This window comes from Bos grunniens, chromosome 24 (assembly GCF_055505025.1).
Source record: "Bos grunniens cultivar Pamir isolate PY7600 chromosome 24, Bosgru_T2T1.0, whole genome shotgun sequence".
Classification (NCBI taxonomy): Eukaryota; Metazoa; Chordata; class Mammalia; order Artiodactyla; family Bovidae; genus Bos; species Bos grunniens.
The window spans coordinates 25656246-25679786 of NC_141188.1; positions in this window are offsets into that span (position 1 = coordinate 25656246).

Consider the following 23541-nt stretch of genomic DNA (forward strand, 5'->3'; position numbering starts at 1 on the left):
CTGGCAATCTTGATTCCAGCTTGTGCTTCTTCTAGCTCAGCATTTCCCATGATGTACTCTGCATAGAAGTTAAATAAGCAGGGTGACAATATACAGCCTTGACATACTCCTTTTCCTATTTGGAACCAGTCTGTTGTTCCATGTCCAGTTCTAACTGTTGCTTCCTGACCTGCATATAGGTTTCTCAGGAGGCAAGTAAGGTGGTCTGGTGTTCCCATCTCCTGAAAAATTTTCCACAGTTTCCTGTGATCCACACAATCAAATGCTGTGGTGCAGTCAATAAAGCAGAAATAGATGTTTTCCTGGAACTCTCTTGCTTTTTCAGTGATCCAATGGATGTTGGCAATTTGATCTCTGGTTCCTCTGCCTTTACTAAATCCAGCTTGAACATCTGGAAGTTCATGGTTCATGTACTGTTGAAGCTTGGCTTGAGGAATTTTGAGCATTACTTTGCTAGCATGCGAGATGAGTGCAATTGTGTGGTAGTTTGAGCATTCTTTGGCATTGCCCTTTCTTTGGGATTGAAATGAAAACTGACTTTTATATATAAGTAGTACTTTTAGATAATTCAAATGATGTAAAAATACAAACATAATTTTAAATGATTTAATTAAGTACATGTGCATATTTATCTTCTAGAAAATACAAGATGACTCACTGGAAGAAAATCTACGTTTAGCTCAAGAGTATCAGAGATTACAGAATATATTCTTAACAGTAAAGGACAATTATTTCAGCCGGTTTGAAAGACAACTATCATTTGATGGTTCAATTAGAGATAAGAAACAGGTAGGTTTTACTCATTTTTCTATTATAATGATTTACTTGACATATGTACCACAAAAAGTAACAGTAGACAGTCAGTCATGAGGTCGCCAGTCTTAGGGTGGTTCTTTATATGCCACCAAATGGCACATTTTCTTTTTTAAAGTTTTCTTGTATATTTTATCAACATTTTGAAGTTGAAGTTTGAAAGACTATTTGAGAAATGAAAAAGCATACTTATATTCTACTATTTTATACTAATTTACTTTTAAATATTATGGCCTGAAGTACCAAATATTTATAGTTCATAAATTTAAGTATATTATCATACACTTCAAATTTCAGTTCTCTCTGTAGGTAACTTTTCATGATATACCTCTAATTCTCCCTCATGTTTATGAGCTCCGTATTTTGATTTCTATTTTCTTATTAAATATGAGGCTTAATTAGGAACTTGAAGAAATAGTTGACATCTCAGGTTATTGGAAATCATCAGAAATTCTAATACATTTTGTAAAACCTTCCATAATACTAAAAACAAAAAAGTAAAACACGCAGTATGCCACAAATCCAAAAGTAAAGAGAAAGCTCTGTTCTTTATTAAAGTGTCAAGATACAGCTGCTTCCTCTATATTCTTCTCCAATTTCTCTTCACAAGAAGTTATTTTCCTTTGAGTCTTTGTGTATTCCCAGAATTTATATTTCAGAAACTAGAGGCATGATTAATTTCTAACAATTTACCTACCTATAAAAACCAGTAGGGGGGCTCCTCTGGTGGCGCAGTGGTAAAGAATCCGCCTGCTAATGCAGGAGATGCAAGAGACAAAGGTTTGATCCCTGGGTCAGGAAGACCCTCTGGAGAAGGAAATGGCAACCCACTCCAGTATTCTTGCCTGGAGAATTCCCATGGACAGAGATGCCTGGTGGGCTACAGTCCATATGGTGTCACAAAGAGTCAGACATGACTGAGAGACCAACACACACACACACACACACACACAACTGTGAGTGACTATTAACATTACATTCATCTGCTATGTTGTTTATAAACACGCTTTATTTCCTATCCATCTACTCTCATTTGAGTTAAAGCTTCCAAATATATTGGCAGAGAGGGTGTGTCTTCTTCTGTTAAAAATTTGTATTGAAGTATTATTAAGATGAAGGTAGATCAAGAAACAAATGTGTTTGGGAAAGAATTGAGAACACAATTATATGCTAAAATCTTCCTCAACTCATTGTGCCGGATTCATAGAAAGAATATCTGTCTCTCCATGGAGCGTTTGTCCAGCCGCTTCATGCGTTAGACATTGTTATTTAAACATGTTTTGTTGCTGATGATTGATGAGTATAAAAAAGATATCGAGGTTAGTACTATATTTCCTTTTCTAGCCAGAAGGAAAACAAAAATAAATCCTGTGTATGTTTTTACCAGTTTGTGTAGAATCCTTTGGTAGCAAATGACAAATAAATTAGATACCTGCATGAATAGCGAAGAACATGCATTTAAGAGAGATCCCTTACATAGTATTTACATAGTAAGAACCAACTTGTCTTGATGTCATTTTTGGAATTAAAGCACATCAATTCAGGATCCAAGGAGTGAGACTCTTGGATGACAGAGAGTGGGGCATGCTAGGAGACTGGGTTTATGTTTCTGATGATCCCTCAAACGAATCACTTTTAGCACACCTGTTTCAGGGAAACTTTCAGAGATTTATTTGTACTTCCAATCATTTTTCATTTCCATCCTTCAGCGATGGAGGTCATTAAGTGCAGGCTGCCCTTGTCGGTGTCATGTAGGATCAATTTGCTGCAATGGACAGAGAGGCCTTATTGATGCTGTTAAATCTGTCAGTGAGAAATCGTATGTCATTAGCGTCTAATGCACTGCTTACAGGATGGAATTTGGCCATCAAAACTGAGAAAACCCTTTAATATTTTGGTCCATTTTCTTGATATTGAAGCATTTCCCTTGACCAGTTTAGTTTTGGGTACACAAAAGCACTGCTCAACCTGTGATTCCCTTGTTGAATTTCCTGTTAGATAAAATGGAATTCTTTGTGTCTTTCTCCTGCTTTAGAATAATTTCATTGCTTCTGAACATACATTCCTTTTGGCAGAGTAAATAATTATATTTTAATTATCATACTTCTTAGGGAATATTTTTTATACACAGATGATTATACACTGTTCAACTTCTCAGTACTTTTAGAACAAGAGTAGCAACGAAAGCTTAATGGAAGAGTAAAAAAATTAAATATTAAAAAATATGAAATATGACCCCATCCTTAACAACATTTTATATGCAGTTGACTCAAATTTCGTAATATTATAGTTTTACTTTTGGTGATAGACTTATGTCTGCTTGTTTTGCATGTTTCTTGATACTTTCCTGTATGTTTAAAATTTGCAGTGATGGATATTTTATGCTTTAAAAATCAGAAACAAACAAAAACAATTATGAAAAATTCTTATTAGCCCCATTCATAGGTAGTTATAGAATAGAATCTATTCTAAAACTTCTCAGATCTCAAAATTTAAAATAACACTAAGGAGGAATGGAGGGGAAATCATTGAAAAACAGCTTGTATTTCTGTGTTGAAAGCTTTCAAATATATTTTTCATATTTTCTTTTTCTAAACAAAAGCCATGGATATGTTGATCAAATCACTGTGGGTTTGTTTCAATTGCTATCTTGAGCTCTTCAGGCCTGCAAAGAAAAGTAAGCTAAGCAAGCATGCAAACGTTGATGGTTTTGTTGGCTGTAAATAAGATCTCTTCCAAAACTGATGTATAATATACTTCAATTCTTTTATAAATGACTTATAAAGCTTAAACTTTTGGACTTCTCTGGTTCTCAGTGCTTTAATACTAAGGGAATACAAATTATTATAGAATCAGTCAATTCTTAACAAGCACTTATGTGAACCAGGAATATGTGCCATACAGTTTTCAAACTTTCTCTCTGAAATACCCCCCAGTCATCCTGGAAAGTTTTCTGTTATTATGATTTTCATCATCTCCTATGTAAGTATGGAACTGAGTTTTGAATGTGTTGCATGGTTACTCGAGTAGAGGAAGACTGACTGAGATGGGAATCAAACTCAGAATTTTCCTACTTCCAACCATTTCATAGCTCTACTATAGCATTGCTAAACAAAACCCAATATGTTGGGTTAAAAGCATGTAAAAACCATATAACTTATGGATTATGTCTCTAGTATCCAACTGAAACATTATTTGATTCACTAATTATTTTTGTAATTTCATCTCATTGAAGCTACTTTTTCAGTGATGATTTTCTGGTGGGGAAAGGACTACCTACTTAATTAGAAGCTATTTAATTTTCATTAGGATTATAGATATGTTTCATGACTCTTAAACTGTAAAACTAGGAGTGCCTTTAGAAATATACACATCTCTTTAGAAGATTGTTTTGATAATGAGGAATCTTAGGGAAAGAGTGACTCAGGGGTTTAACATATATAAAGTTGATTAAAGAAAATTTGGTCCAGGACACGGTTGCCTTAACTTAGGTTCAAGTATCATCTCCAAGAGACTATGGATGAACATCTGCTGTGATATTTTCCCAAGGTTTTAGTGGACCAATAGCTGAGAAATAATGAGTAACTGCTATGGATGTGCTCAGTTTGGAGCATCATCTTAATGTGACCTGAGCTTGTGAAGGAATCACATAGGCACATGAATCAGAAGACTACTCTGTGTTCTAAGGGACGCTTCTGGGTCTCATGGAATGCAAACATTTCATCATTCATTTAATTATTCAGAATAAATGATTAATCATCTCTTGTACTGACAAAGATACAATCAAGGGCACAGCATTATGCTACCTCATTTCAGCTTCCAGGCTGACTGCTGTGATCTCAGAATCCAAGAGATTCTTTCCTAGAAACGACCATAGATTCAAAGCCCAACAACATCCTCTCTTCACTTAACCAATGGACAGATCATGAACTTTTGCTATTTAATCTGAATCGCCTCAACCTCAATGGATGGTTTCCATCATAAAATCTCAAAAATATTGTATCATTCAGGTATCTCATTAGCATGTTTTTGCTTCCCTCTTTTAGTTTTGAAATGTGAGTTTCCTCTAAAATTCACTTTACATTGATTTGGTGAGGAGTCAAAGTCAGTGCCAGCAATGAAAAAAAAAAGGATTTTCCTAAAGAAAATGTGAAAGCTGTTTTAGTTCTCATTTTTATAAGTATTTCATATTGCTTGTTATCTTGCATGTATTAAAAATAGGCTTCAGGTGGTGATTTGTATGTGCTAGTTTCAATGTGGATAGAAATTCATTTCTTCACCAGGAAAAGCATAATTTTTAGATAGCTTTTGCCTATGACAGCTATGTAATCTCCTCCTCCTTCTCTTGGAACACAGGTAGAAAAGCCTGTGCATGTGCACACACACACACACACACACACACACACACTCTAAAGGCGTTACCACACTTCATAGACTGATGAGCTTGCATTAAATTCCTACTATCCCTTCTCTGAAGACCTCTCAGGAGACCTCTGATGAATGAATCTCTGTGATTCCTGAGACTGAAAACTGTTGATCAGTTTTGCTTTATCCTAATGAATCTCCCTTCTGCTGTCCAGACTCCATGAGAGAAACACCAAAAACTAAGTATATATTTGTGAATAATACTTTAGAAAAGTCAGCTTGGCTTAAATCGAACCAATTCTTCAGTCTAGTGCCATTTTTGAGTGAATTGTAGACTTATGTATCTTTTATGCAATTTTGAGAAGATGATGTTCTGGTCATCTTTACTGTCTAGAATTACTTGACAGTAAACTGCATTTAAATGATAGCAACACCTTAAAAGTGATATACAATAGGTCCCCTCTATATGAATGAATTCCATCCTGAGAGTGTGTTTGTAAGTCCAATTTGTTTATAAGTCTAATTATATTAGACTAGGTACCCAGCTAACACAGTTGACTGGTACTGTACTGTAATACATTTATAATACTTTCCACACAAATAATATATAAAAACAAACAAACACAAAAAATAACAAAACATTTTTTAAGTTTATGTTATGCAAGAGTATGCTTGCATTGCGGGATACCTGGGTTCGATCTCTGGGTTGGGAAGATCCTCTGGAGAATGAAATGGCAACCCATTCCAGTATTCTTGCCTGGAAAATCTCATGGACAGAGGAGCCTGGTAGGCTACAGTCCATTGGGTCGCAAAGAGTCAGACACGACTGAGCAACTTCACTTTGACTTTGACTTTAGAGTACAAAGGCTGGCATACAGGGACTGGCAGTGAGCAAACAGGCAAGAAGAGTTACTGACTGGAAGAGAGAGAGGAGGTGAGAGATGGTACAACTGAAGGATTGTCAGCAGTAGGAAATGGAGGGCAAGCTGTAGTTTCACTCATGTCTGATGCTGATGGCACAGGTTCTGGTTCCTTGCTGGATTAAATTGTATATACCCTCTTGAAAAATGATCCAGTGGTGTCTGGGTGGTACTGTACCATCTACATCACCATTACCTTTATGCTTGTTTCTGGACATCCAAGGTTTGAAGTGAAGATATTGTGCTACTGTACTCTATACAGCACTGTACACTAAAGTACATAAAAGCACCACCACTTGTAGAGGATGCACACATGTGGCAAGGTCTGCCAGGCACGTGATCTAACTTATGCGATTGAACATATGAAAGCACATTCACATCTTTGAAAATTAGCAGCTTGAAGCTTTGTATGTAGGGGACTTACTGTGTTGAGTGTGATGTGGTCCCTGATATATCAAAGACACTCTAGGTGTGTGTATATATATATATATAAAATTCCTCCACTTGGAACACCGTCAGGTCTTGGCACACCATCAACAGTGGGGGCCTATCAAGAATAAATCAGGTGGCTTAGAAAATCACAAAGGTTTGAGAAACAACCAGGAACCTATGGCAAGTTGAACAATAAATTTCAATTACACATGATTCCTGCTTCAAGACTAGGAGAGGTAATATATATATAAGGTTTTGCTTAATACACAGGGAAGAAATATGGAGAGTCAGGCACAGTGAAGAAGTAAAATAATATCTTCCAGATCAAAGGACAAAGTAAACCCTTAGAAGAGAACCAAATTCTTGATAAAGAATTCAAAATAATGGTCATAATGATGCGGGAGAAGAATGGATGAACACAGTGAGAACTTCAACAAAAAGAAAACATAAGAAAGTACTGAAGACAAGTCACGGAGCTGTAGATACAATCAATGAAACAGTACACTAGAGGGGTGCACAGCAGACCAGAAGAAGCAGCAGAAAGGCTCAGGAACTGAAAGAGAACGAATCTCACCCAGACAGAGCAGCAAAATGAAGAGAGTTTTAACAAAGTGAAGATAGTTTAAGGGACCTATGGGATAACATCAAATTATTCACCACCACAAAGTTTCCAGAAGAGAAAAGAGAGAAAGGAGCAGAAAATACATATGAAGACTTTTCTAACCTGTGGAAGGAAGCAGTTATCCAGGTTCAAGCAGCCCAGAGAGGTCAAAGTAAGACGAACCCAAAGAGACACACAAATATTAGAGAATTTTAAAAGCAATGAAAGAAAATAACCATTGTTATCCGCAAAGAGAACCTAATTCCAACAGCAGATTTTTTCAATAGAAACTTTGTAGGTCAAAAGAGAGTGAAACAATATTTCCAAAGGACTGAAAGGAAAATGATTCCCACCCAAGAATACACTACCCAACAAAAGCTGAGTGATTTCATCACCAGTAAATCAGCCTTACCAAAAATGTTAGAAGACACTTGCTTAAGCTAAAAATAAATGGTACTAATTAATAAGAAGAAAACATATAAAAGTAAAAATCTCACTGTTAAAACTAAATATATAGTAAAGGTAATGAATTAATCATTAATAAAGCCAGTATAAGGGCTTTCCAGGTGGTGCAATGATAAAGAATCCACCTGCCAATACAGGAGAGGTAGGAGATTCAGGTTTTATCCTTGAGTTGGGAAGATCCCCCTGGAATAGGAAATGGCAACTCACTCCAGTATTCTTGCCTGGGAGATCCCATGGATATAGGAGCTTGGCGGGCTACGGTCCATGGAGTCACAAAGAGTCAGACTAGTGACCAAGCACACATGCAAAGCTAGCATAAATGTTTAAAGATAAAAGTAGTGAAATTAACTAAAACTACAGCAATTAGTTAAGGGATATATAAAATAAAAAAGATAAAATATGTCATCAAAAATCTAAAATGGGGTAGAGTAAAAATGTAGTGTTTTGGCACGAATTCAATTTTAACTTATCAGCTGTGCTATATACATAAAATGTTATATGTGAACTCATATTTTGGGTATCGAGCTTATCTACCATGGTAGATACCCAAAAGATAATGAGAAAAGAATCCAAACAAAATATTATAGAAAGTCATCAATCACCAGGAAAGAAAGGAGCAGAAGAAAAGTGGAACAGAGGGTAACTACAAAACAGCCAGAAAACAATTAATAAAATGCCAAAGAGGACTTTAGCACCACATTTATATCAGTGGATAGTGTGCTCATGGATTGGAAGAGTTAATATTGTTTAAATGTTTATATTACCCAAAGCAGTATACAGATTCAAGGCAATCCCTATCAAAATTCTAATGACATTTTTCACAGAAATAGAACAAGCAATCCTAGTTTGTATGGAAACACAAAAGACACTATATAGCCAAATTAATCTTGAGTAAGAAAAACAAATTTGCATGCATCATGTTCTCTGACTTCAAACTCTATTACAAACCTGTACTAATCAAAACGGTATGGAGAAGGCAATGGCAACCCGCTCCAGTACTTTTACCTGGAAAATCCCATGGATGGAGGAGCCTGGTAGGCTGCAGTCCAAGGGGTCACGAAGAGTCGGACACGATTGAGGGACTTCACTTGCATTTTTCACTTTCATGCATTGCAAAAGGAAATGGCAACCCACTCCAGTGTTCTTGCCTGGAGAATCCCAGGGACGGGGGAGCCTGGTGGGCTGCCATCTATGGGGTCACACAGAGTCAGACATGACTGAAGCAACTTAGCAGCAGTAGCAACAGCAGCAGCATGGCATTTGCATAAAACAGACACATTGGTCAATGAAACAAAAGAGAGATCCCAGAAATTAACTCACTCCATACATGTTCAAGGAGCTAAGAATATACAATGAGGAAAGGGTAGCCTTTTAAATAAATGGTATTGGGAAAACTGGAAAGCCACATGCCAAAGAGTGAAACTAGAGCACCATCTTACATTATGTTATACACAAAGGTTAACTCAGAGTGACTTAGGCCTGAATGTATGGCTTGAAGCCATAATACTCCTGCAGTAGAACATAAGTAGTAAGCTATATGACATTGATCTTGGTGCGAAAGTTTGGATCTGGATCCAAAAACACAGACAACAAAAGCAAAAACAAGCAATGGGGCTACATCAAACTAAAACTCTTCTTCACAACAAAGGAAACCATCAACAAAATGAAAAGACAAGCTACTGAATGAGAGAAAATATTTTCAAATCACATATCCAGTTCAATTCAGTTCAGTTCAGTTGCTAAGTCATATCTGACTCTTTCTTACCCCATGGACTGCAGCACACCAGGCTTCCCTGTCCATCACCAACTCCTGGAGCTCATGCAAACTCATGTCCATTGAATCGGTGATGCCATCCAACCGTCTCATCCTCTGTCATCCCCTTCTCCTCCTGCCTTCAATCTTTCCTGGCATCAGGGCCTTTTCCAGTGAGTCAGTTCTTTGCATCAGGTGGTCAAAGTATTGGAGTTTCAGCTTCAGCATCAGTCCTTCCAATCAATATTCAGGACTGATTTTCTTTAGGATGGACTGGTTGGATATCCTTGCAGTCCAAGGGACTCTCAAGAGTCTTCTCCAACACCACAGTACAAAAGCATTAATTCTTTGGCACTCAGCCTTCTTTATAGTCCAACTCTCACATCTATACATGACTACTGGAAAAACCATAGCTTTGAATAGACAGACCTTTGTTGGCAAAGTAATGTCTCTGTTTTTTAATATGCTGTCTAGGTTGGTCATAGCTTTTCTTCCAAGGAGCAAGTGTCTTTTAATTTCATGGTTGCAGTCACCATCTGCAGTGATTTAGGAGCCCCCCAAAATAAAAGTCTCTTACTGTTTCCATTTTTTCCCCATTTTTTGCCATGAAGTGGTAGGATCAGGTGCCATGATCTTAGTTTTCCAAATGTTGAGTTTTAGGTCAACTTTTTCACTCTCCTCTTTCACTTTCATCAAGAGGCTCTTTAGTTCCTCTTCACTTTCTGCCATAAGGGTGGTGTCATCTGCATATCTGAGGTTATTGATATTTCTCCCAGCAATCTTGATTCCAGCTTGTGCTTCATCCAGCCCAGCATTTCTCATGATGTACTCTGCATATAAGTTAAATAAGACAATATACAGCCTTGATGTACTCCTTTCCTGATTTGGAACCAGTCTGTTTTTCCATGTACATTTCTAACTGTTGCTTCTTGACCTGCATACATATTTCCAGTAAGGGATTAATATCCAAAATATATAAAGAACTCATAAAACACAGTAACAATTTGATTTTAAAATTGGTAGAAGATCTGAATGGACCTTTTTCCAAAGAAGACATATAGATAGCCAAGAGGCACATGAAATGATTCTTAACATCACTAATCATCGGGAAAATGCACATCAAAACCACAGGGAGATACCACTTCACACCTGTTAGATTGGCTTATATCAAAAGTAACCAGTGTTAATGAGGATGTGGGGAAAAAGGAACCTTTGGGCATTATTGTTGGGAATGTAAATTGCTGCATTCACTGCAGCAGGGAAAAGCAGTATGGAGTAGCCTCAGAAAATTAAAAATAAAACTACCATATGATACAACAATTCCACTTAGGGGTATTTATCCAAAGAAAATGGAAATACTCATTTGAAAAGATGCATGCACCCGTTTCTTCATGGCAGCACTATTAAAATAGCCAACATATGGAAACAAACCAAGTGGATTTCCATCAACAGATGAATGAATATATAAAGAAGATATGGTATTGACACACAATTAAATCTTACTCAGCTATGTAAAAGAATGAAATCTTGACATCTGTAACAAGATTATGGGCCTTGAGGGAATTACTCTAAGTGAAATAAGTCAGACAGAGAAAGATAAATACCATGTAAACTTATATCAGAAGTCTAAAATACAAAACACACAAAACTAAAATCATAGATACAGAGAACAGAATGTTTGTTGCTAGAGGGGAGGGGAGTTGGCAAGTTGGCAAAGCAGGTGAAAGGCATCAAGAAGTACAAAAATCCAGTTACGAATTAATCATGGGATGTAATGTACAACATGTTGACTATAGTCAATAGTAATATAGATACTTGGCAGTTGCAGGACAGAAAATACTAAAACCGTGGTGCTAGATAGTGACTAGATTTACTGTGTTGATCATTTTGCAGTGTACACAGATATCGAGTCATTATTTTGTATACCTGAAATGTGTATGATATTACATGTCAATTATACCTCAAATTAAAAAATAATTTTAAATTAAAAAAATAAGTAACTATTAAAAAATAAACAAGTAGACGTTAAAAAATATTTCCCTTTGTCAGCTGGGTAGTTCTCACAGCTTTTCTATAAAAGTCATCCTGAATAATATACATGTCCCTTTTTAAATTTTGTATTATCTAATCACAGTAAAACACTGATTAAAAAAAAAAAAAACTATACCCACAGCTAACACATTATCTGAGGAAGGGAACGATAACACCACAGTGAATAATATAGCTTCAGAATTTTTGAAGTTGTTTCAGATATAAAATCATTTTCAAATTATTTCCTATGGTGCTGGTAATCAGAATTGTGTTGTTTTTCTAGGAAAAATCCTCATTTTAAAGAAATATATGCAATGTACTCATAGGTTATTGAGAAAAGTATATAAAACAAAGCTACCATCTGCATGATGTACATAGAAAAAGAGCAAAAATGTTATCTGTAAAAGCAGAAAAGAATTTGGCTTGCTTGACTTTTTGTATCAAGCATGCTACAGCAATCTTTTGATTCTAATATGAAACTATAGTAAGGATCATTGCACTAATGCATGAGGATTTGTGATAATGTTGCAGAAATTTTACTGTCAAAACTGAACTGCAGTGTAATGACTTTTGTTATCATGGTTTCTAATAACTATTCAGCATGAATTGACCCTACATATGTTTTGCTGCAATAATGTGTCAGTAACTCAAAAAGCTAAAAAGGAAATAAAAAAACAATCAATACAATACTACGTATGACTTCATGGTAACCTTTCTCCATTCTCACTATTTATATTCCAACACAGGTACTATGTAAACGAAAAGATCCCATGGAAATGAAAGCTTAGGTACATTGTGACGGTTCTAGCTAAATACACCTAAAAGTGCTTTAGAAGAAAGCTGCCTTCTCCGGTGTTAGCCCTGAGAACTGTTAATACGTACTGGTTGGTCCCTTGCTACTTCAGAGCCTGTTGCTCTCTGGCGTAGAGAACCTTTCCACACGTTTCCTTTCTTTCCCCTACAGTGTGTTAGTTCCTTCTTATTATGAGATCTCTTTTCCTTCTTCCTTTATCTTTGCCTCTTTCCTTCTTCATCGCAGTGTATTTTCCCTTTAGTATCGCTTTATTGCATTAGATAAGAGAAAATAAATATGGCTACTGTCTGCTCCACATCTCAATGTGGCAGTCACGAAGCTGCGCTTCTACATGTGTGAAGCACTGAATGCTGCACCTAAACAGGTGGTGAAGTCGCTCAGTCGGGTCTGACTCTTTGTGACCCTGTTGACTGTAGCCTACCAGGCTCCTCCATCCATGGAATTTTCCAGGCAAGAGTCCTGGCGTGGGTTGTCATTTCCTTCTCCAGAATGCTGCACCTACCCTATCATAATTAGTTACAGATAGCCTTAGCAGTAGCATGCTCTTCTTATTACTAACTTGTACAAACTCTGTGAAACAACTGGAAATAGTCACGTTTTTTTCCTCAGAAAGCAAAGTACCACAGACTGGGTATCATAAACCGAAATATTTTTCAATATATTTCTGGAGGCTAGATGTCCAAGACCCCGGTGTCTGTGGTTTCCTGAGAGCTGTGAAGGAAGGAGCCACTCCAGGGCTCTCTTCCTGGCTTGTAGATGTCTTCTCCCCGTTGTCTTCCCTCTATATGTGTCTGTCCAAATTTCTTCTTCTGGTACTAACACCAGTAACATTGAATTAGGGACCACCGTTTTGACCCCATTTTAACTCACTTATCTCTGTAAAGAGCTTATTTCCAATCACAGTCATATGCTAAAGTTCTGGGGGCTAGCACTTTAACGTGTGATTGGGGAAGGGATACAATAAAACCCATAACGTGCTTTGTTGTGAACTTAAGGCCATACTACTTGTAAGTACAAAGGAGTCCTGGAATCCAAACCTAGGCCGTGGACTCAAACCCACAGATTTTCTGCTACTCCACAGTTTCTCTTATATTTTTTTCTCTACTCCATTCAACCTATTATTCACATACCATGTATGATCTTCAAATGGAGAGGTATTTCAGTTATAAATACTTTGTAACACCTCTTGTACTGCGTGTGAGTATGATTAAGCAATGCCTAAGAATGAAATACTTTTTGATGGAGAAATATTATGTTTTTACACAGGAAGCGCCAATTGATTTATGTCTCTGAACAATGGTCAGAGATCCAAGCAGAAATGTTCCTTTGCCACTAAAGGATCTTTAAAATTCCTCTCCCATTGCCTCAGACTGGAGAACATGTGCTTGCCAAAATGGATGATCCTAATTCCATAGGAATTACGTTAGGAATTAAGATGAAGACACAGGGTATACATGTTAAAAAGAGAAAGAGATCAGCTCCAAGCAGCAGCTAGTATTTGCAAAGAATACAAAGGGAAGTAAGCCTTCAGTGGAAATTTGATGATAGAGTGCCGAGCATAGTAGCATGACTAGAGTTAGACACACACACACCCCCCAAAGTGCCAGAAAATAATATCATAAAGAATATTATAATAATGAATGCTGGAATGATAAATACAAATAGCATGCATGTGTGCTAAATCACTTCAGACATGTCTGACTCTTTGTGACCCCGTGGACTGTAGCCCTCCAGGCTCCTCTATCCGTGAGATTCTCCAGGCACGAATACTGGAGTGGGTTTCCATTTCCTCCTCCAGGGGATCTTCCAGACCCAGGGATTGAACCCGCATCTCTTATGCCTAACCTGCATTGGCAGGCAGGTTCTTTACAAGTAGAGCCACCTGGGAAGCCCCTAGTAAAATAGAATTTCTCCCAAACAGAACAGAGTTTTGGGGAAAAAATAAGAAAGATACTAAGTGCAGGAAAATAGACACTTCTATCCCTTAAAGAGTATTGGAATGTGACAACAGGAAAGGGAGAAATTGTGGTAACCTTCCTCCCTAAGCCCCCACATATCCTGCCCTGTTGGAAGCTTGGAAGCATGTGGGCTGACGTTAGGACTATCGCAGGGAATCCTCTTTCAGACTTGCAGATCTAGCTTCTCAAGAGCAATGCTTGCTAACCTGGATGGAATGTTTCTTATGTGGGGGTGCGAGGACTGAGCACCTTGGACAGTCCATCTGAAATCGCTCTTGTGACTGTGCACCATGACAGTGGCAGCTCGTCACGCCTGCATGAGAGAAAGGTCTGGGCTGCCCCCAATTAAAAACCAACAGCTGCTCTTGGGCTTATTATCTCTAGTGATGCCTCACCCAGCTTTCAATGCCAAGGATACAGAAATAATTCCAGAATGGATCCATTTAAAAGAAACACGGTGTCTACAAAGGAAAACAATGTCATACTGACTTCAGACTTATCCTCAGTTTTTTATAATGGAAGACAGAAAAATATCTACATAAATTTATAGGAAAAATTAGGGCACTCAGGAATCTGAATCTGGGCAAATTATTGTTTATGTGATGGAAACAGGTATTTTTGAATGAGCAAACAAGCAACAAATACAGCAAGTTTTAAAAATCCAGATGGTCAGTAAATATAGGAAAAATGTTTCCACCTCTCTGAAAATTGTGTATATACAAATTAAAATGAGGTACGTGTTTTCAATTCTTGTTTTTAAAGCATTGTTAAGATTGAGTATGCACAGTGATGGTAGGGGAGAGCATGTGAAAAGAGACATTCATAAAAGATGAGGTTGTTTGTCTCTCCGTAACCAAATTCACCAGCCTACCTGTATCTACTCCATAGCTGCAGTCATTCTTCCTAGTAAAATGGTAGTACTTCAGCTTCTAACACAATTAAGGCCTTTCACCTTGCTCTGAATCCCATCCACTTTCACCTTCTCACAGCCTCATTCTTAAAATTTCCTATGCTTTTGTGTCCTCAGAGTTTTTCCTGCTGACTGGATTATTCCCATCATCATACAAGCATGAGCTGCTGCTGCTAAGTCACTTCAGTCGTGTCCGACTCTGTGCAACCCCAGAGACGGCAGCCCACCAGGCTCCCCTGTCCCTGGGATTCTCCAGGCAAGAACACTGGAGTGGGCTGCCATTTCCTTCTCCAATGCATGAAAGTGAAAAGTGAAAGTGAAGTCGCTCAGTCATGTCCGACTCCTAGCGACCCCATGGACTGCAGCCTTCCAAGCTCTTCTGTCCATGGGATTTTCCAGGCAAGAGTACTGGAGTGGGGTGCCATTGCCTTCTCTGACAAGCATGGGCTAGTATCCACCATCTCAGAAACCGTCTTTTGATTCCACATTCTGTGGAGCCGTTTATTTTTTATTAAAACTTGCAGGAGACCCCGGTTCGATTCCTGGGTTGGGAAGATCCCCCGGAGAAGGGAAACACTACCCACTCCAGTATTCTGGCCTGGAGAATTCCATGGACTGTTTAGACCATGGGGTCATGAAGAGTCAGACATGACTGAGTGACTTTCACTTTGGAATTATCTGCATTTACAGTCCTTATGCATTCTTTTCTCCTTTGAAGTATCACTTCAATGACGTCCATGATGTCAAATCTAAGCATATATCTTGCCTCATCTTGCTCAATAGCTCACCAATATTCAGTCACTGTTCATTTTTCCTGAAGCATTTTTGACCATGGACATGGCACCATGGTCTCCTCCCACCTTACTGCATACTCTGTTCATCTTACATTAGGAATTCTTACTTTGCTCAGCCTCCACATGCTGGGGTACTCTGTGCTCAGCAGTAGGATCCAGCATTCACTTTTTAATCAACATCCTCACTTTAGGTAGATTCCTAAATGTGGATCAATTGCACAAGCATAATTTTAAGTAAAAGAAGACGAAGAGAGCACACACTGAATGGCTGTTTTTGTCTTGTGTTGTTGTACTTTGTCTGTATAAACAGGCCAAGCTGAGCTATACTGTTGGAAGTCAGGAGAGTAGCAATCCTGATGGAAAGTAGGGATGGGAAGAAGACAGCAAGGGACTCTGGGGGATGCTGTTGACATTTTCTTTCCTGATTTGAGGGATGTATTCAATTTGTGAATAATTTATTGAGCTATATATTTATGGTACATATGCTTTAATGCCTGTGTGTCACAATTAAATTAAAACTTAAAATCATCTAGTGACTTACCATCCTACTCATTCAGTTGTTGTTCAGTCGCTCAGTCATCTCTGACTCTTTGCGACCCATGGACTGCAGCACGCCAGGCTTCCTGTCCTTCAGTGTGTCCCAGAGTTTGTTCAAACTCATGTTCATTGAGTCAGTGATGCCATCCAACCATCTCATCCTCTGTCGTCCCCTTCTCTTCCTTCCTTCAATCTTTCCCAGCATCAGGGTCTTTTCCAATGAGTCGGCTCTTCTCATCAGGTGGCAAAAATATTGGAGCTTCAGCTTCAGCATCCGTCCTTCCAATGAATATTCAGGGTTGATTCCTTCTTGCCCTGGCCTCCCAGACTGCATAGTACACTCTGTCCCTCCCTCACATCTGTCTGTCACTCACCCCACTCTGCTCTAGCGACAGGCTATTTTTTGATTCTGGATCACTGGACTCATTCTCAGTGTAAGGTCCTTGAAATTTCAGATCTTTCCAGCTGTACATTTCTCCCCAGATTTCCTATACATGTTTCCTTCTTAAAGTTTAGCTATCTCATTAAATATCCCTTCCACATGCAGCTCTCACAGAGCCCCTGAAGTTGTTCTTTGCCTGTCCACTTTTGTGTCACCCTGTTTTATTTTCTTCGTAACACTTAAAACACTAATATTTTATATTCATTTGTTCATGGTCTCTTTCTGCCAAATGAATGAAAGCTCAGTAAGGGCAAGAAGCTGATTATCTTATTCACAGCCATAACTCCAGCATCTGGAAAATTGCCTGGGCAAATATTTTTTCAGGTCCTGGATGATCTTTCCCAATGGGGTATCTAACAAAATGTTCACGCATACCCACGGAGATGGCCTTTCTACTTCTGGGAATTTATAGGAAAATAATCTGTGAAAGTCTGCAAAGATATGTATAATGATGTTGATTATAGTGCAGTTTCTAAAAGGAAAATTGTCATCACTTTCCTTGTATGGCAATAGAACTGGTATAGGGTGGAGACGTTATACAGACTTTACAAGGAATAAATAGCCATGGTACATATTTGATTGAAAAACCAAGCTATGATTCAGTATGATTCCTACTTTGTATTCTCACATGTATTGGATTTTATTATACTTATGTCTAGTGATTTATCTCAAAAACTATCTTCCAAAAGTTAGCAGTAACGAGGATGTGGAAAAGTTTCACACTTTTCCCCATTCCTTTGTTTTGTTTTTATGATGAGCATTTATTATTTCATGAGATAAAGTGTAAAACAATTTTATGTCATAAAAGAAGAGAAAAAATTAATAAGGGCCTTGAAACAAGAATGGCAACCCACTCCAGTTCTTGCCTGGGAATTCCCATGAACAGAGGAGACTGGCAGGCTACAGTCCATGGTGTCACAAAGGGTCGGACACGACGAGCGACTAACACTTTAAAACAGGAAGTGTGCATTCCATAGAAAATATCATGGGACTTTGAAAAATATAGGACAGTCAGAAGAAAATAATCTGCAAAGATTCAGACCAGCTAAAATCCCAAATATCCCTCCCTCCCACTGTAAATTCTTGTCACTAGAGTTCATTTTCTTTGCTTATTTTATTAAGTAAAATTTTCATTAGAGAATGTGGATTCACTTATTGTCATGAGGGTTTTTAATCAGCATATTCTGAAGTAATTATACCTTTGATAAAGATTATTCTATCTTTATACAAAGTTAAGTCGTATCCTAGGCTTCCCAGGTGGTACTAGTGGTAAAGAACCACTGGCCAAGAGATGTGGGTTTGATCCCTGGGTCAGGATGATCCCCTGGAGGAGGGCACAGAAACCCACTCCAGCATTCTCTTCTGGAGAATCCCATGGATAGAGGAGCTTGCAAAGCTAAAGTCTATAGAATCATACAGAGTCAGACACAACTGAAGCGACTTGGCACGCATGCACTCAAGGTGTATCCTATAGGACAGTTTAAACCAATGTTGAAAGAAAGAATAGGAAAAAACCATATTGCATCCCTTAAAATATATGCTTACACATTTTAAATGATTTTATTCTTCTGTAGTGATGCCAAACATATACTTAAGAAATAAGGAAACATTTTAATCTACTTTCAGTTAGAGACACCAGAAGTCATTACAGCTTTGAGTATGAATTCTGTCTCTGATAAAAACTGGGCAGAATCGACCAGCCAGTCTATTTCCTCCAATTCTCTTTCCTTTTTCACTGTATGGACGTTACTGTGAAGGTGATGCATGAAAATGTATGTGATAGTCTAGTATATGGGTTATTGAACAGTATATTCTCTTAAATATTCATTGACCATGGGCGAAATAAGTCTCCTCATTTTGTGATTGCCTTCAGTCAGTTTGGTTCAGTCATCCAGTTGTGTCCGACTCTTTCCAACCCCATAGACTGAGGAATGTCAGGCCTCCCTGTCTATCACTAGCTCCCAGAGCTTGCTCAAACTCCATGTCCATTGAGTCGGTGATGCCATCCAACCATTTCATCCTCTGTTGTCCCATTCTCCTCCTGCCTTCAATCTTTCCAAGCATCAGGGTCTTTTCTAAGGAGTCAATTCTTCACATCAGGTGGCCAAAGTATTGGAGCTTCAGCTTTAGCATCAGTCCTTCCAATCAATATTCAGGACTGATTTCCTTTAAGATTGACTGGTTGGATCTCTTTGCAGTCCAAGGGACTCTCAAGAGTCTTCTCCAACACCACAGTTCAAAAGCATCAATTCCTCGGTGCTCAGCTTTCTTTATAGTCCAACTCTCGCATCCATACATGACCGCTGGAAGAACCATAGCCTTGACTAGACAGACCTTTCTTGGCAAAGTAGTGTCTCTGCTTTTTAATACGCTTCAAGTTTGTCATTGCTTTTCCTCCAAGGAGCAAGCATCTTTTAATTTCATGGCTGCAGTCACCATCTGCAGTGATTTTGGAGCCCAAGAAAATAAAGTCTCTCATTGTTTCCATTGTCTTCCCATCTATTTGCCATGAAATGATGGGACCAGATGCCATGATCTTAGTTTTCTGAATGTTGAGTTTTAAGCCAGATTTTTCACTATTCTCTTTCACTTTCATCGAGAGCCTCTTTGGTTCTTTTTGCTTTCTCCCATAGGGTGGTGTCATCTGCACATCTGAGATTATTGATATATCTCCCGGCAATCTTGATTCCAGCTTGTGCTTCCTCCATTCCAGCATTTCACATGATGGGATTGCCTTATGGGCACTATATGGGCCCATCTTCAATTTCTTTTATTGCCCAAAACACTTTCAAATGAGATATCCTCATATTTTCTCTATATTATTTGTGTTCACTTGCTTGTAACCATGTTTTTTTTTTAATGTAACTTGACTTCTCAATTTACAAAAGTAATAAAGAAGAAAATTTGAAAAACACAAAAATTATCAAATTTTGTCTATATGTTATTGCGCTTTGAACTCATTAAAAAGTCTGGTTACCATTGACTAAAACTGAAAACCAGTATCTTGATGGTGGTTAACTAAAGCAAAGAAAGGGCAAAAGTGTTTGGTTTTTTTTTTAAAGCCTTGGATGTCTTACTCCTTTTAAACTTCCAAGATTTTCCTCAGAGTGCTGGTAATTTTTACAGTAGCACCACATTGTTAATATTCTAAAAAGACAGATTTATTTGAGGTATTGGCTTTGTGTATTTATGTTATTCCATCCTTTCAATTTTTATCTCCTATATATACTGAGTAAGTGAATGTATAATTATCCAGAGATTGGTGAGAGCACTCTAAATTACTTAACGTAGGTCATCTAATAGCAGTTGACAAGATGGTCCCCAGGACCAGTTCCTGGGAGCTATATCAAAATATTCATGCAACTTGAAATTGAAATTTCAATTATCCTTTAATTGAACACTCAAGCATGTTGTGCATCCACCCACCTAAAAATAATGTAGTTAAAGTCATATTTTCCCAAGTTTGTCAATGAAAATGTGACAAAGAGCAGATTCCAAGACCTCCTGAAAATAAGATGGATTGTCACTATCATTTTTCCTTGTCTCTGCGGCCTGTTCATGCTATCACAGAGCAAGATTAAATGGGTCTGGCATGATTTGCTATTCAGAAAACCATGTTGGTGTTGCAGAGAACCCATACTTTTCCAGGTGATTAAAATCTGATGGATTGCTTCTCCTGGTGTCTTCCCCGGTAACCTAGTAATCAGGTTCAAGCCTTTTACCGCTTTAAAAATACTAAGATTTTGTCTTTTCCAAGTTATTGTTATTTGAAATTTTAAAAGACCTTAAAATATTACAAAGACTTCTATTATCCAAATTTTCATACCAGTGGGTGATTTTGGCTGATTTTCCTATTCTGGTGATTCTTATAGATGGCTGCTTTGCTTTCCTGTTAATTGTCTACATGGCTAACTGTTCTCTTCCAGTGTCTCTCCTTTCATCATGGGTATTTCACCCTGATCAACAGTTTACAACTAAATGCTTTCTCCAAATGGACTTCCCAGGGGGCTCAGTGGTAAAAACTCTGCCTGCAAATTCAAGAGATGCAGATTCGATCCCTGGGTTGACAAGAACCCTGGAGGAGGAGATGGCAACCCACGCTAGCATTCTTGTCTGGAGAATCCCACGGACAGAGGAGCCTGGTGGGCTACAGTCCATGGGATCGCAAAGAGCCAGACATGACTGAGTGACTGAGCACACGCTCACACACTTTCTCCTGAAAGGCAGTGGTGAACAAGTCATTAACTCCAGCCTGTTTGCTGCTCACTGTATAAGCCTCCCCATTCAATAATTCACTATAATTAAACAAATATTGATGGAGCACATACTATTGTTCCTTCTCCATCTTTCAATATAGCAGTTTATTTTCTAATTCTCTTCCCTAATTGATTTGAAGATTTATTTCCATACTTATGGTTCTTTGTTGATAATAACTCCTGTTCCATCTTTGTAATGTGTCTGTAAGAATCTGTGCCATATTTTTTTAGCATTTGTCTTTATTATTCAGAATTAATTTAAATTTGAAGCACTTTCCCTTTATCTTTAATGCCATATAGATTTCTGCATTTAACCAATTTTGTCTCTTGCTGTTTTCATTGCCCTTCCAGTACATAGCCAGATTACATATCTTATAGTTTCTTTCCAGGGCCCTAATTTAGCTAATTTGTAAATTCCTAAAGGATTTGTTGTAATCTTCACTACTTCATTTTAGAGCATCTGCTGTGCTAAAGGGAGGGATAAAAGAGATGAAAGATATTCATAGAGTCCACAAATAAAGGACTGGCTAGTAGACTTTTTGAAAATCTTCCTTTACCTTTAAATTTATTTCATTAAGTCATTAAAATATGATTCAAGATTTACATCTACAGTCATTTCCTCAACTATTTCATGGCAACGAAAGTCAAAGCAAGACAAATCCAGTCACTTTACATTAAAATATTTTCCACAGCAATGTCTCTGAATTACTTTTCCAGAAGACAGCTGGGTAAAATTCCCCCACTAATATGTGATTTGAATCAGAAATTTCCACTAAACCAATGTATAATATTATGGTATAGTCACCTGTAGACTTCCACCTTGGTAGATCTTGAATATCTGCGAAGAAATACATCAGCAGTATCAATAGTATACAATTTATAGGTCATCTGAAATAAACCTTTATTTGGTTATACGTCTGAACATCTATTCATATAATCTAGGAGTTTACTTCAAACACTTTTGAAAACCTAGCTAAGCTGTTTTCTAATTCTAAGTCCTACTTGCCTCATCTACAATATAATCCACACTAAGACTTGGTATTTAAAATTTTCCATTTAGAGAGTTTCTCTATAGTAGTAGAATGAATGGTTATAGAAGCCTTTTTGAAATTATATATGAAAATACCCTGGGACTTCCCTGGTGTCTCAGAAGGTAAAGAATCTGCCTGCAGTTCATGCAGGAGACTGGTGTTCAATCCCTGAGTCAGGAACATTCCCGTGGAGAAGGGAATGACTACCCACTCTAGTATTCTTGCCTGGAGAATTCCATAGACAGAGGAGCCTGGTGGGCTACAGTCCATGGGGTTGCAAAGAGTGAGGACACACTCAGGACACAACTGAGTAACTAACACTTTAATTTTATCAAGAAAATTACAGAAATAGATTTTCAGATTCTCTCCTATATCCAATATCAAAATAAGTGATCAAGCAGAGTATTTAGACATAGTAAATTTAAAGTAAAATTTATAGATTATATATTATTCAATAAAAATTTAAGAATATATTTACTTTTATTTACTATTTCTATGTATTTCATCAAAGGGAGAATATTATAATATCTTAAGATAATGAGTTAAACAAATAATCATTAAATTGATCTATTTATGTATTTTCTTAATGTCCATGTTTTAGCATGAAAAATTATAATTCCAGAATCTATCTAGTTTGGAGTTAATAGGGGAATGGGTAAGACATTAAATTTGTCATAAAATTAAATTATGAAAATGTAGATTAAGAAGGTCACCATGTCATTCAAACTGAAGGAAGCCTGATAACATAGCAGAAATATTTTTATGTTTTAATGGGCTGGGAACCATGTTAAATAAATGTGTAACTGTTCTTGATTTTAGAACATGTAATTTTCTATTAGCAAATATAAAGTTTTTCTTCAGCACAAAAGTCAAAAATATGCAAAAATGTGGATATATATTGATAATAGAATAAGCCATTTTTGTATCCCTCAATTATGGGTTTAATTAAAGGTTTGACTTCTGTTACTTGTTGGGTTTTGACTTGCTTTGGGTGGCAGTGCCATTAAATTTTCCACATTTTTCAAGTTCATGTAAACATCAGAGCAAACCCATATTGAGAGAAATATTCTATTTTTATAAAATTCCCCATAACATGTGCATCACATATTTTCTCCAAGAGACTTCAAATTAACAAACTTTATACAATGAGAAAGTTTGAAGTCCATGCATCATAACTGTTTCTCATTAAGCATCAGATTCAGTGTCTCCACCAGTGGTGGGAAAGTTATGGCTGAGTCCAGATGTCAAAGCTCAGCAAGGCAGATCAAAGACCTGGAGGCTGAATGAGGCAAATCAGGAAGAATATTATGTGCTGGGCCTGAAGAGCTTGGATTTATTCCTCAAGCAATGGAATGTGCTGCTTCCAAAAACTAAAATTTAAAAAAAGAAAAAGAAAACAACTGCAAACCTTTTATGGGG